Here is a 13,140-nt window from a genome sequence, read left to right as displayed (position 1 = left end):
GCCAGGGCACAGGTTGATCCTCCATTCACAAGCGACGAAATAATAAAAGGTCCTTAAGGAGCTCCCAAGAAAAAGCACCAGTGCAAGCTCTTCATGGAGTTTGGCGCGCTGCTAGCCCCCTACCTGTTGAATGCCTGGGAGGAAGCGTTGGAGACGGGAAAGCTCCCGGGATCAAATGAGGGAAGCCGTAATTATTGTGTTACTTAAACCTGGGAAACCGGATGATGTGTGGGGATCGCACCACCCACCATCTCCAATGTATGTAGATGCCAGAATGTATGCAAAAGTCATTTCTAACAGGTTGCTCCCCCTAATAACAAAGTTACTCATTGTAGTGACTATTTTACTCCTAGTCCATAGTCCCATTTCCTACACACTTCTGGGACATTCCATCCTTCGAGACGGGACTTTTGTCAATAAGCGTAATAAATGTAATTGTTGTCCTTTTGTTCTAAGCGGGGCTACAGCACGTGGCCGTAACCCCATCACCTGAGCTCTGCCCCACTCATCGCCCTTCAGTCCTTTTCTATCGCCAGGTCCGAGACCATTTAAGCAACAGAGGAAACTTTTTAGAGGGGACAGCGGGCGGGCATATGGAAGAAAGGGGACTATGGACTAGAAGTAAGATAATCACTACGGTGAGTAACTTTGCTATACTCCTACGTCCCATCCCCTTTCCTCCATACTTGTTGGAGATTCCCAAGCACAACCAGATGTAGTAAGGGTGGATGGAAAATCCCTTCACCGAAACAAGTTTTTGAGGACAGCCTAGCCAAATTGGGCATCTTCCCTGGAGCTCAGTGTTGTGTAGTGGAGGAAGCACACATTGTTATTATAGCATACATATTGTAGAATGTAGAATGTAGAATGGGAAGGCAAATTCTGGAGGTGGAATGAAAGGGATAGTCAAGGCAGTTGATTTAGGAAAATAAAGAGGATACGACGACTGAAGCTGTGTTCTGAGTGCGACTTCAATATAATTATAAACAACAATTGGCGACGAGGATGGGATCAAAGCCCATGCGTTCTGGAGCAGTCCAAAGGAAAACAGGAAACGGCAACCACAGAAAAGAAGAAAAAAAAGAACAAAAACTTAGCTGGTGAGACATTTATACAATAACAAAGGGGTAGCACAAACAAAAATAGAGGATAAATGGAGTAAAGACAATTTATAAAAATAATAGAGGTGCGGAAATCGAAAAAGGAACAGCATGGCTATGCATTTTTTAAACATAAGGCAACGTACTTGGTGAGCGAGCGTCTACGCGAGAAATAATAGTGACAAGCACGTAAAAAAAAAAAAAACTCTCATCTGTACACAAAAATAAGGTTAAGGCAGACTTACAAGGACAAACCTTCAAAGTGAAATTTATATTGCATAAACAAAAGATTAAAGTACAAGCAAACAAACATGTCGCCAGACAATGCAAATGCAAGCGGAGATATGAATGCACAACAGCAAAGCACTTCTGGAACGCTATTATCAGCAAATCCTCTGAATTATTTACGTTGACCAAACCCTTTCAGCTTAGAGCCACAAGAGAGTCAAGGGCAAAGGTGGCAAGATTGGATTGATGAGTTTGAGGAATTTTTGAGAGCAGTAGGGGATCAAAATGCACCAAACAAACTGGACATCTTTACGAATTTGGTACGGAAAGAGATAAAAAGCATAATTAAAACAATACCATCTCAGGAGCGAACATCATATCAATCATTGATAGCAGCGGTCAATGCTCAACTAATAATCCCTCTTAACAGAGATTATGAAAGATGTGTGTTTAATCAGTGTATGCAAAGCCTGCACAAGACCATAGCTCAATTTGTACTGAGACTGCATAAAAGCCACATTCTGTGAATTCATGAACTTTAATGATGATGAGGCAATAAGACTACAAGTTATCGAAGGATGTCTGTCATCACAATTCAGAAAGCATTTATTTAAAAAACCTTTGCCTTTGCGAGAGGTGTCGGAACTTGCACGAATATACGAGAGAATTGACACACAAGCAGCGAACATAGAAAACCCGAAGAGAATGGATACTGATACCGTCGCGGCTATGAACCAGAGCACACAATGGCAAAGAAGGTACCCCAACATGACATCTCCTAGATCAATACGAAGAAATGCGGGGGAAAGGCAATGTTATAGATGTGGATTTGAATTTCCTCACAAAGGGATATATATGTCCTGCCATGGGTCAAGTTTGTTTACGATGCGGACAGGAAAATCATTTCCAAACAATGTGCCGAGAAAGAGTCCCAATGTAAGTGAGCCACTACAACACACAAGGTGTGTCAAGTACACGATATGACAAAGAAATTCAGGAGGACGAATGTATACAGAGAAAGAAATGACGAGACCATATAAGAGAGTGAGCCAACAAAATACAACCAGGATTTGTCAGGGCCATGGACAATCTGCACATTGAGCCAATAGTCCCAAGTGATCAAGGGTTGGAACAAAATATGAGGTCTCAGCAAATTCAAAATCAAGGAGAAACTCAATATGAGGATCCATATGAGAAACCACCCATTTCTCGTGAAGAAGATGAATTAACAAGAGAATAATATCAGGAGTATGACATGTACAGCAAAGAATATGTACGGTTGATCTATGATACCTCGGTTGGTAATACGGCCATAAAGGTGACAGTGAATTTGGGTGGATATGAAATACCATTTTTAGTAGATACTGGAGCGACAGTGAATGTCCTGAGTGAAGAAGCATATGAGAAAGTTGCTAATAAATACCTGCTACAGTCATCAAGGGCAGACGTTTTTCAATGGGGAGCAGAAAAACCACCAATTAACAAAAGGACAATTCCGATGTGATCTAATTCATGAAGGACTGTGCATACCGACCAATATACATGTCAAAGAGTCCTGTCATGGGTAGATGCTTAATCAGTTGTAAAACTGCCACAGAACTAAGACTTATGTTTAATACAGAGAGTCGGAAATGATGCAGGGTGTCCCTTCAGAAGGCCATAGTCTCAGAGTTATGTCCAGGAAGGCACTGGATTTGGAAGAGCGGAAAGAGAACGTTCCAGGTCAGTTTCAAGGAGTTGGAAAACTGAAAAATAAAACAGTTCATCTGCACATTGACAAATCAGTTCAACCTGTTCCTCAACACCCAAGGCGTATAGGATTTCGTCTGCTGGCAAGTGTGTCACAAGAACTAAAGCAGCTAAAAGATAATGACATCATTGAGAAAGTCGAGAGTGGGCCAACCCCCTGGGTATCGCCGTTGGTAGTGGTGCCCACAGCGGATGGACGTCTTCGTCTACGTATAGACATGAGGATTCCTAATACGGCCATACTGAGAGAAAGACACCCAGGACCCAATATTGAGGACATGATAATACGTTTAAATCAAGCCAGTAGATTCACCAAATTAGATCTAAATCAGGGATATCATCAGTTGGTGATCGACCCAGAGTCTCGACCTATAACTATTTTTTGCACCCATGAAGGATTATTCAGATACAAACGGCTCAGTTTTGGCATCTCATCTGCCGCAGAGATTTTCCAGGAAGCAATAAGAAGAGTAATAGCTCCAGTCAAGAATGCATTTAATTACAGTGATGATATTTTGATTTATGGTACTAATCAAGAACAACATGATGAGGCTCTTAAACAGGTATGCAGGTTATTACAGGAGAATGGGCTGACATTAAATGGACCGATGTGTGACATAAACAAAAGTAAGTTTGAAATTCTTTGGACATATATTTTCAGAGAATGGAATGAGAGAGGACCCGGAAAAGGTGAAGGGTATATTGAATCTTGAAGCTTTGCAGGATACGTCGGAGTCGAGGTCTTTCCTAGGTATGGCTGGTTATTGCGACAGATACTTGCCAAATTACTCAACTATCACTCATTGCGACAACTTCTGAAAAAGGATGTGGCATTCGTGTGAGAATAGTTTCAATAAGATTAAGGAGGAATTGGTCAGGAATCGGAGGTTGGCGCATTTTGATCCTCAGTTGGAAACTGAAATTGTGGTGGATGCAAGCCCAGTGGGTCTGGGAGCTATTCTGGTGCAGATAGACCCAAAGGAGCATGAAGATAAGCGACGTATAGTTGCATATGCTAGCAGAGCATTAAGTGATATTGAGCAAGCGTATTCTTAGGCTGAAAGAGCTTGGCGGCTGTATGGGCATGTGAAAAATGTTACCACTTTGTAATTGGGAAGCCCTTTACTTTGGTTACTGATCATCAAGCACTGCTTTCGTTATTTGGAAATCCTAGAATCAAAATGCCTCCCAGAATTGAGAGATGGGGTATACGATTACAAGAATAGGATTACAGAATTGTTCATGAACCTGGAAAGAAGCGAATTCAGCAGATTATCTGTCAAGGCATCCGGCTGGTGTGGCAGAAACTAAAATGCAAAGGAAAGCAGATGAGTACATGTCATACCGGTCTCTCAATGCATTGCCGGCAGCAACTACTGAAGAAATGTTCAAAGAGAAATGCAAAAATGACCCGATTATTCAGGTGGTGGTTAGAGTCACCAAAGAAGGAAGATGGCACTCTCTCAACTTAGAAAAGGGGGTGGAAGGTGGTGACATGAAAGATCTTCAGAAGTTGGCAAGAATGAGCAGTGAATTGTCAGCTACAGAGGAAGGAGTACTTCTCAGGGTTAACAGGTTGGTAGCTCCGAGAGGTCTGAAAAGGTTTTGGTGATGCTAGCGCATGAAGGTCACCGAGGGGTCGTGAACACTAAAGATTCTGAGAAATCAAGTGTGGTTTCCCTATATAGACGTAATTGTGGAAGACATCTTGCAAAATTGTTTTGCATGTCAAGTAGCGGAGTCAAAAGGCTGTGCATCGCCTCTTCAAATAGTGCCACTCCCAGATGGCACGTGGAACCGTGTGGCTGTTGATTTCTTTGGACCCTTGGATGAAGGAGGATACTTGGTGGTGGTTATTGATGAGTACTCAAGGTTTCCTCTTGTAAAGCATGCATTATCTACTGCATTTCATCATGTAGTGGTGGTGCTTGATGAATTGTTCAGCAAATGGGGAGTGCCGAAAATTGTGAAGACGGATAATGGGGCCACCGTTTCAGGGTCATGAATTCAACAAGTTTGCATTATATCTGGGTTTCAAACATCAGAAGATAACACCTGCGTGGCCTCAAGCGAATGGTATGGTCAAAGGATTTAGGAGTACTCTGAAACAGACTCGACAAAAAGCTATTGTGGATAATGTATCAATGCCATAGGCGGTGTCTCAGATGTTAAAGAGTTATCGTAATACTCCTTATGAGATGACCGGGTACTCGCCTTCCAAATTAATGATCAAATAAAAACCTTGCACGAGATTGCCTTGTGTGGATGATTACACACTTGCTGAAGACCAGGAGATCAGAGAACGAGATAAAGTGAAAAGATTTAAAGTTAAAGAGTGGACATATCGCAAAAGGAAGGCAGAGGACAGTGACTTCCAATTGGGAGACTCTGTGTTGGTTCGACAGAATCAGCGCAAGAAGTTGGATACTAAATATTGGCCAGTTCTGCTCAAGATTAAAGGCGTCAGGGACCCATGGTTACTGCTGAAGGGGGTGGTCGCAAAATAACCAGAAATGTATCCTTTTTAAAAAGCGTTTGCCATGATTTTGATGTAAGTGGGGATGGTGAGAATGACAGACTGGGTGGTTCACTGAACACTGGACATAACCGTGCCTCACATGATGTTGACATTGATTTAACTTTGGTGCATGGATTTCCTGATGAAGGCAAAGCTGGCTCCGAGATGTCCAGTAATGTTGATGTTGGAAATGCCAGTGATGTTTCTTCACCAGTGGTGGATTATAATGGTCATGGAAATGGTGGTGATATAGTTACTGGGGTGCCGGGAGATGATGATGTTGTAAGTCAAGATTCATCTGAGGGAATGCTGGGTTGGCGCCCTCAGAGTAGTTCGCAAGCCAACTCGTTTAATTGAAAAAATGTAAATAGTGATAGATAAGGATTCTAGGATTGGTTGTCAATGTAATTCAGATAAGTAAGGGGTGGGGGGTGTTGTGTAGTAGAGGAAGCACACGTTATTATAGCATACATATTGAATAATGTTGAATGTAGAATGGGAAGAGAAATTCTGGAGATGGAATGACAGGGATAGTCAAGGCAGTTGATTCAGGAAAATAAAGAGGATAAGACGACTGAAGCTGTGTTCTGAGTGCGACTTCCATATAATTATAAACACAACACTCCGGTCTAAGCAGTACATTTTGCAAAGATCTGATGGGGAGGCCCACGGAGCCGCCTTGGCGATGAACTCCAAAGGAACATACTTTTGGAAGGCAACAGCAGCTGCTTTCCCGCGGACTAGACGAGCATGGATGCCCTTAGGTGGTTGAAGGCCTTGGATCTTATAGGCCTCTGAAATGCATGATACGATATATATTTTATTTATTTTGCGGTCGTACACAGGTATTTCAGAGCGCGACCAAGCAAAGGGAGGGGAACAAGGGAGAACAAAAGATTAAAACCACCATCTTACTAGGCCCAGTGACATTAAGAACACGCAAGTGTTCCCAACGGGAGAAAGATGCTTTGAAAGCTGGTTTCCCCTTAGGGTCACCGAATGTAACAAAGTTGTGAGGAGCTTCCAAGTTCCCACGTTCTAGCGAGGTAAAACATGAGGACTCGCCTGACATCCAAATTGTGTAGAACTCTCTCGGCATCAGATGCCAGGTTCGGGAAGAAGACTGGTAAGGAGATAGACTCATTCAAATAAAAGTTAGTAACCACCTTAGGAAGGAAGCATGAGTGTGAAGCACAACTTTATCCTTGTGGAAAGTGAGGAACGGATGTTCCACAGAAAGTGCCTGGAGTTTGCTTACTCGCCTTGCGGATGCTACGGCAATCAGAAAAGCAACCTTCCAAGAAAAGTACTTAAGATCAGTAGTGGCCATGGGTTCAAATGGCTTATGGCATAAAACGGCGAGGATCACATTAAAATCCCATTTGGGATAAGGAGTGCATACTGGCAGGAAGAGATGGAGTCCCGCAAAATGGCTTTTGATGACTGGATTAGTCAATGAGAAGGACCATCTGTCCGTGGACAGGTAGGCCGCAATGGCAGATACAGATAAGTTCTGCTGCAAGACAAAACATGAACACCAGAAGCTGCCAGGTGAGACGCAAAGGATAGAACTGTGTCGACGGTAGTCTGTCTGGGGTCGAGCTGTTTAGCTAGGCACCAGTGGCAAAAACTGAGCCATTAGCTCCTGTATTGGGCCCTCGTAGAAGGCTTCCTGGCCACTTGGAAAATGCGCATATTGTCCTCAGAGAGATTACACTGCGCTAAAGATCTGAACTCGGGCGGCACCAGGCTGCCAAGTTGAATGATTGAGGGGAGGGGGGCTACAGCTGGTGATTGCTCTGGTGAAGACGGTTGGTGATCAGAAGCAATCTGATCGGGGGAAGAATCGACAGATGATGAAGTTCTGAAAACCAGAATCTGGCTGGCCACCAAGGAGCTACGAACAGGAGAGTGCAGTTTGATGGAGTCCTGAGTTTGCAGAGTGACTGATGAATCAGTGGCAGTGTAGGGAAGGCATAAGCCTTCATGTTGTCCCATGGGACCTCGGGGGCGTCTCGCAGGGAAGACGCTCCAAGCCCATCCCTGGAAGCATAAAGAGGGATTCTCCCGTTTGTAGAAGATGCCAAGAGGTCCATCTCCGGAGTGCCCCATTGGTGGAAAATGAGGACATTGCTGTTCATTTCCCACACTTAACTGGCCGCCGTCTGATGGCTGAGCGAGTCTGCAGTTACATTGATCTGACCCAGGATGTGTACAGCCTGGAGCCAGACCTTGTGCTGAATGGCCCAGTCCCAAATTTGTATGGCCAGGTCCACAAGGAGAGATGACTTGGTGCCACCCTGCTTGTTGATGTAAATCATTGCCACAGAATTATCAGTGCGAATACAGACTACCTTGTTGGTGATAGACGGTTGAAAAGCTTTGAGCACCAGGAATACAGCCAGAAGTTCCAGATAATTTATATGAAACTGCCTGACCTAAGGCATGCACAGGTTGAATACTTCGAGGTGACACATCGTCGCTCCCCACCCCAGAAGGGAGGAGTCCGTGGAAACCATCACTTATGGGCAGGGCTCCTGGAAGGAGGCCCCCACTGAAAGGTTGTGGGTTGAGAACCACCATTGTAGATCCGATGTCATGCAGGATGGAACTGCAATTATCTTGGAGTACTAAACCGATGCCCGAGACCAGCAGCTCCGAAGAGCTACCTTAGTGCGCCTCATCTTTGGACGTGTAAGAGGTAGAACTAGCACACAAGAGGTCATGAGACCCAGAAGTCTTTGGAACCAACAGTCCGTCATGTTAGAGGTCTGGAGGAAGAGCGGGCACGTGGTCGATAGGTTGGCAACCCTGTCTGCCGTTAGGAACACCTCGGTACGGAGTGTATTCCAACGGAAACCCAGGAAAATTGGGTCTTGAGAGATAGTCATGGACGATTTCCGCCAGTTCACTGACAGCCCAAGATGGTACAGGAGCTGAAGGAGAGACTGAAGATTGGTCAAGGCCGTCTGTGGGCAAAGAATGCGCAGGCGCCAATTGCCCTTCGAAGAGAGGGCTTTATCTGGCAAGGCTTGATCATCTTGAATTTCTCTTGGGTAAGAGATAGTTTGAACTGGGAAAGATTGAGGATAGTGCACAGGCCAGCCTGATTCGGTTTGGGCACTGTGAACAGACAGGAGTAGTAGCCCTCCCTTGCTCCTTGAGGGGAACAGGCTCCACCGATCTGAGGTCTAGAAGTCTGTGCCTCTGAGGGAGGGCGACCCAGTCTGCTGGAAGGGAGGGTTCAAGGGAGTGGTATGGGGGAGGGGCAAGCAGAAGCCCACCTGAGCGATAGACAAAACCCATCGGTCTTCAGTGATGGTCTGCCACGCCTCCAGATGAGAGGAGATTCGTCCACCACAAATAATGTCACTTGGGTGATTTGTCGGCATACCTGTCCCTGGAGAGGAGGCTGCTGGCGGAGAGAAAATCCGGTCACCTTGCCATTGTTGCTTATGTCGGGCCCGCCAACCGGAGCTTCAGATCGGCGTGAACAGCGTTCCTGAAACCCCCCCAACTCGGAGAAGGACAGAGTTTGGGACCCTGACCTCAGTGTATAAGGGACCTTAGCTGGAGATTTTGCCGGGACCGATAAGGACTTGGTTGTTTCAGTACTCGCCTTAGTCTTCGCGAGTTCCTCATCTGTGGAGAAATGGAACAACTCCTTACCATCAAAAAAGGAAGGTCCTGCACTTCCTTTGAGAACTTCGAAGCATGAAGCCATGCTTGGCGGGAGATGTCAACTCCGACCATACGGCCTTGAGCGGAGGTATCTATGTGGTGTGCAGCAGCCTCCAGTAGATCCTCTGCCAGCACTCTGGCTTCCGACAAACCGGCTTTGAAGACTTCTAGCCTATCCGCAGCAATACATTCCTGGAAGTCGGCTAGCTCCCTCCACAGCTTGCCATTGGCCGTCGCCAGGATAAGCTTAGTGTTAACCTGATGAAGTTGGTGCGCAAATTGGAAAATACTTTCTTGCTAATGGCGTTGAGAAGTTTGTCCTCCTTGGAGGATTTGGGCTGCTGCAGTGGAGGTGAATGTTGGTTAAGAGAGGCTGGCTTGGACTGGAGGGTGGCTGTTGCCACTACCGTAGACGATAGGAGCGGACAAGCCTACAATGCTATATCTTCCAAGGCATGAAGCTTGTATCCGGCGTCAATCCTCTTGTTGAGATGAGGCCCAGAATGGGGTTTTTCCCCAGAGCTTGCAGGCCTCAGTCAAGGCATCCTTCTAGAGGAACAGGCCGGTACGCTGTTAGGCAGAAACCTGTGCAGTTCCCTCTGGGACCACTGCAAAAGATTTAGGACTACAGGTGTTGGCAGTAAACCCACTTGGTAGCAGTCTGTACCGCACAGATTCACTGTGGTAGCTGTGGCTGAGCAGTCAGACTTCCCTCAAGAAGAGTTAGGCAGTATACAGAGGATACATCAATAGGTACAGAGGTACAATAGCACAAGCAAACACTGACCAGAGCTAGGTGTCAAAGTAGAAACTTATTTATTAAAGGTACACTCATAAATTACACTAGCACATTAGAAAAGATAAGAAAGTCAAACACAGTTACTATTACTCATATGTACATCCCTAATCGTTTGTTGGACAATTCTAAGTTAACACCACTTATTTCCAACCAGAGGTGAGCGCTTAACGTTAGATGGTACTCCAACAAGTATTACCAAAAGGGAGGGAAAAGGCAGAAATAAAGAGAGCAGTTAGGTAAAACACTTTTCACATAAGGTTGGCAAAGACAGTCAATAGTGGAACAAGGGGAATTAGTTCGGGGCCCGCGTTAGAGGGAGCCAGGCGAAAATGTGCCCAAGATCACACAATGTCACAAGTCTTTGCAGGTGAGTAGAAAACGGTTTTACTATGGTTCTGAAAAGTTTAGTTAGGGTGTCCCAGACCTACCCAGGTTCGAGAGCCGAGGGCTAAATCTACCCCGTACAATCGGTGGCAAGGGAGGCCGGGCGGATCACAGTACCTTTAAAAGTGGAAAGATTCTTCCAGCGGTGGTAGTCGTTCCTGGTAGTGGGTGCAAGTCGCGGCGTCGTCCCGAGGAAGAGGTGATCTCGACGGGGAGGAAGGCTGCAGGTCGTTGCACTACCAGGGATGAGGCCAGCCGTGGAGTTCTCAGGTCACAAAGGATTTTTACCCCTCTTTCGCGGTTGAGGTAAAAAGTGGTATCCCGGTTGCCGGGGTGCTTGGCACAGGCAAGGCGGCCACGAGATGCTTCGGGACGGCGAAAAAAAGGCAGCAACTGGTTGTCCCCACCAGTTAAGGGAAGAAGACTCTCCGGTGGGAGATCTCCTCTGTCGTCGGGAAAAGTGGCGAGACGATTCTGCAGGGCTTCACCGGTGGTGTCGTCTTGGCAGGTCGGCTCGGCTTCTCCCTCTTCGGCTTCTTAGGTCCTGTGGCGACTTCTCAAGAACCAGTCCCAAAAACCCTGCTTTTATGCAGCAAACCCCCATTCATACAGCCTAGCTGTCACTCAAACATGCTAAGTGGTGAGCGGGGTGGCTCACCACTTGGGCCAATCACACTAGAGTGCGACCTGAGTTGGCAAGGCAACTCGGTCCAGGGTGCCTAAACCCCCTCCCACACCCCCTGTGGTACCCAGACAGAATGGCACCACTTTGGAGGGCTTCTGTGCAGAAGCCTGCCAAAAGTGGAACAAAGGCTCGACTCGGGTTCAGGGTTACTGAAGTGAACCTAGACGCCATTTTGGCGGCGAGTTCCGGCAAAAAATCCCAACCGGTGAATTTATATTAAATAAATAAACCGGCGGTATCTTTAACATTGCACCAAAAAGTGGTGCATCAAAAACCAATGGGAAATCCCATTGGGAAATATTCCGGTGGAATATTTCCGTGGTATCCACTGCCACCAGCCAGAACTCGGCGAGGGGGGACGGGACAGTACCCCCTCGACAACAGACCCAGGGGCAATCTAATTGCCCCTACCAGTACTTCCACAGTAAGATGGTTTGTACTGGTTAAGTTCCTAAGTTAAGACTAGTAAAGTCAATGGTAACTTTACAGACCCAGGGAGACAGTAGTCAGTCCCAGGGTGTGGAGTCTATGTTTGGGGGTCTCTAAGACACCCCTGTGCTACTGCACTGAGGGTGCTGTGTAACACATATTTCAAAAACCAATGATGGCCTATGGGGAAAATTAGCCCCCCAGCCCATAAGCACATAGCAAGTCACAGAGAACACTCTCAAGTCATGTCCAAGAGTGAGGATAAAAGAGTCTCATTCTTGGCAGGAGAAAAAAATAAACCCCACAAAATCCAGCAAAGCTGCTGGGGGACTCACTAGGTTAGGAAATTCAGCCTAAACAGAGAATTCTTCCTAACACTCGCCCCCCCAGACTAAGGGACAGGAGGATTTAATCCACTCCTGGATGAACCTCATACCTCTAGTCGATGACATACATCCTAGAGAGTCCATCAGCATTTTGATGGTGACACCCTGACCTGTGCTCAATGGTGAAATCAAACCCTTGGAGGCAGATTGACCATCTCAATAGTTTTGGATTTTCCCCTTTCATTTGCATTAACCATCTCAAGGGTTGGTGGTCAGTCTGAATGACAAAAGTAGAACCATACAAGTATGGCCTAAACTTCTTCAGTGCCCACACAATAGCAAAGCATTCTCTTTCGATTGTTGCCCACCTTGTTTCAGGATCCTTCAGTTTTCTACTGATGAAGCAAATGGGGTGTTCCCTACCCTTCTCATCCAGTTGGCTAAGAACTGCACCTATACCTACATTGGAAGCATCAGTTTGTACAATGAAAGTTTGGTGGTAGTCAGGAGCTCTGAGTACTGGAGCTTGGCAGAGAGCTTTCTTCAGGTTTTCAAAGGCCTGATTGCATTCCTCAGTCCATTTGACCTTCTTAGGGAATTTTGGAGAGGAGATCACATTCAGAGGAGAAGCTATGGTCCCATAGTTCTCAATGAAATTCCTGTAGTACCCAGTGAGGCCTAAGAAGGCTCTCACCTGGGTCTGAGTAGTAGGTGTTGTCCAATTTTGCACAGCTTCAATCTTGCTGAGCAAAGGCCTTATTTCTCCACCTCCTACCTCATGTCCAAGGTAGACCACTTTACTCTGACCAATTTGGCACTTGCTTGCCTTTACGGTCAGATTGGCCTGCTCAAGAGCCTGCAAAACATGTCCTAAGTGGGTCACATGTTCTGCCCAGGAGTGGCTGAAGACTGCAATGTCATCCAAGTATGCCATGCAGAAGTCCTCCATCCCAGCCAGAACTTGGTTCACCATCCTTTGGAATGTTGCAGGTGCATTTTTCAGTCCAAAAGGCATAACCTTGAATTGGTATAGGCCAACTGGGGTAGAAAATGCAGTTTTCTCCTTGGCATGGTCTGTCAGGGCTATTTGCCAATAGCCTGACGTAAGGTCCAGTGTGCTGAGGTACTTGGCTGCACCAAGTTTATCCACCAACTCATCTGTCCTTGGCAAAGGGTGGGCATCAGTCTTGGTGACTGCATTAAGAGCTCTATAGTCCACACAGAATCTCAACTCTTTGGAT

The 13,140-nt window shown here is 46.1% G+C and overlaps 1 protein-coding gene across 1 annotated transcript in view; it reads right to left on the bottom strand.

Moving 5' to 3' along the window:
• Positions 1-13,140, bottom strand: part of SAP30 (Sin3A associated protein 30) — a 248,790-nt gene that overhangs the window by 106,397 nt on the left and 129,253 nt on the right. The window lies entirely within an intron of this gene.

The sequence above is a fragment of the Ambystoma mexicanum genome, chromosome 6q, assembly GCF_040938575.1.
Source record: "Ambystoma mexicanum isolate Mex_15411 chromosome 6q, UKY_AmexF1_1, whole genome shotgun sequence".
NCBI classification, from domain to species: Eukaryota; Metazoa; Chordata; class Amphibia; order Caudata; family Ambystomatidae; genus Ambystoma; species Ambystoma mexicanum.
The sequence above is the reverse complement of the archived record's forward strand: the minus strand, read 5'-3'. Positions and strand labels throughout refer to the sequence as shown.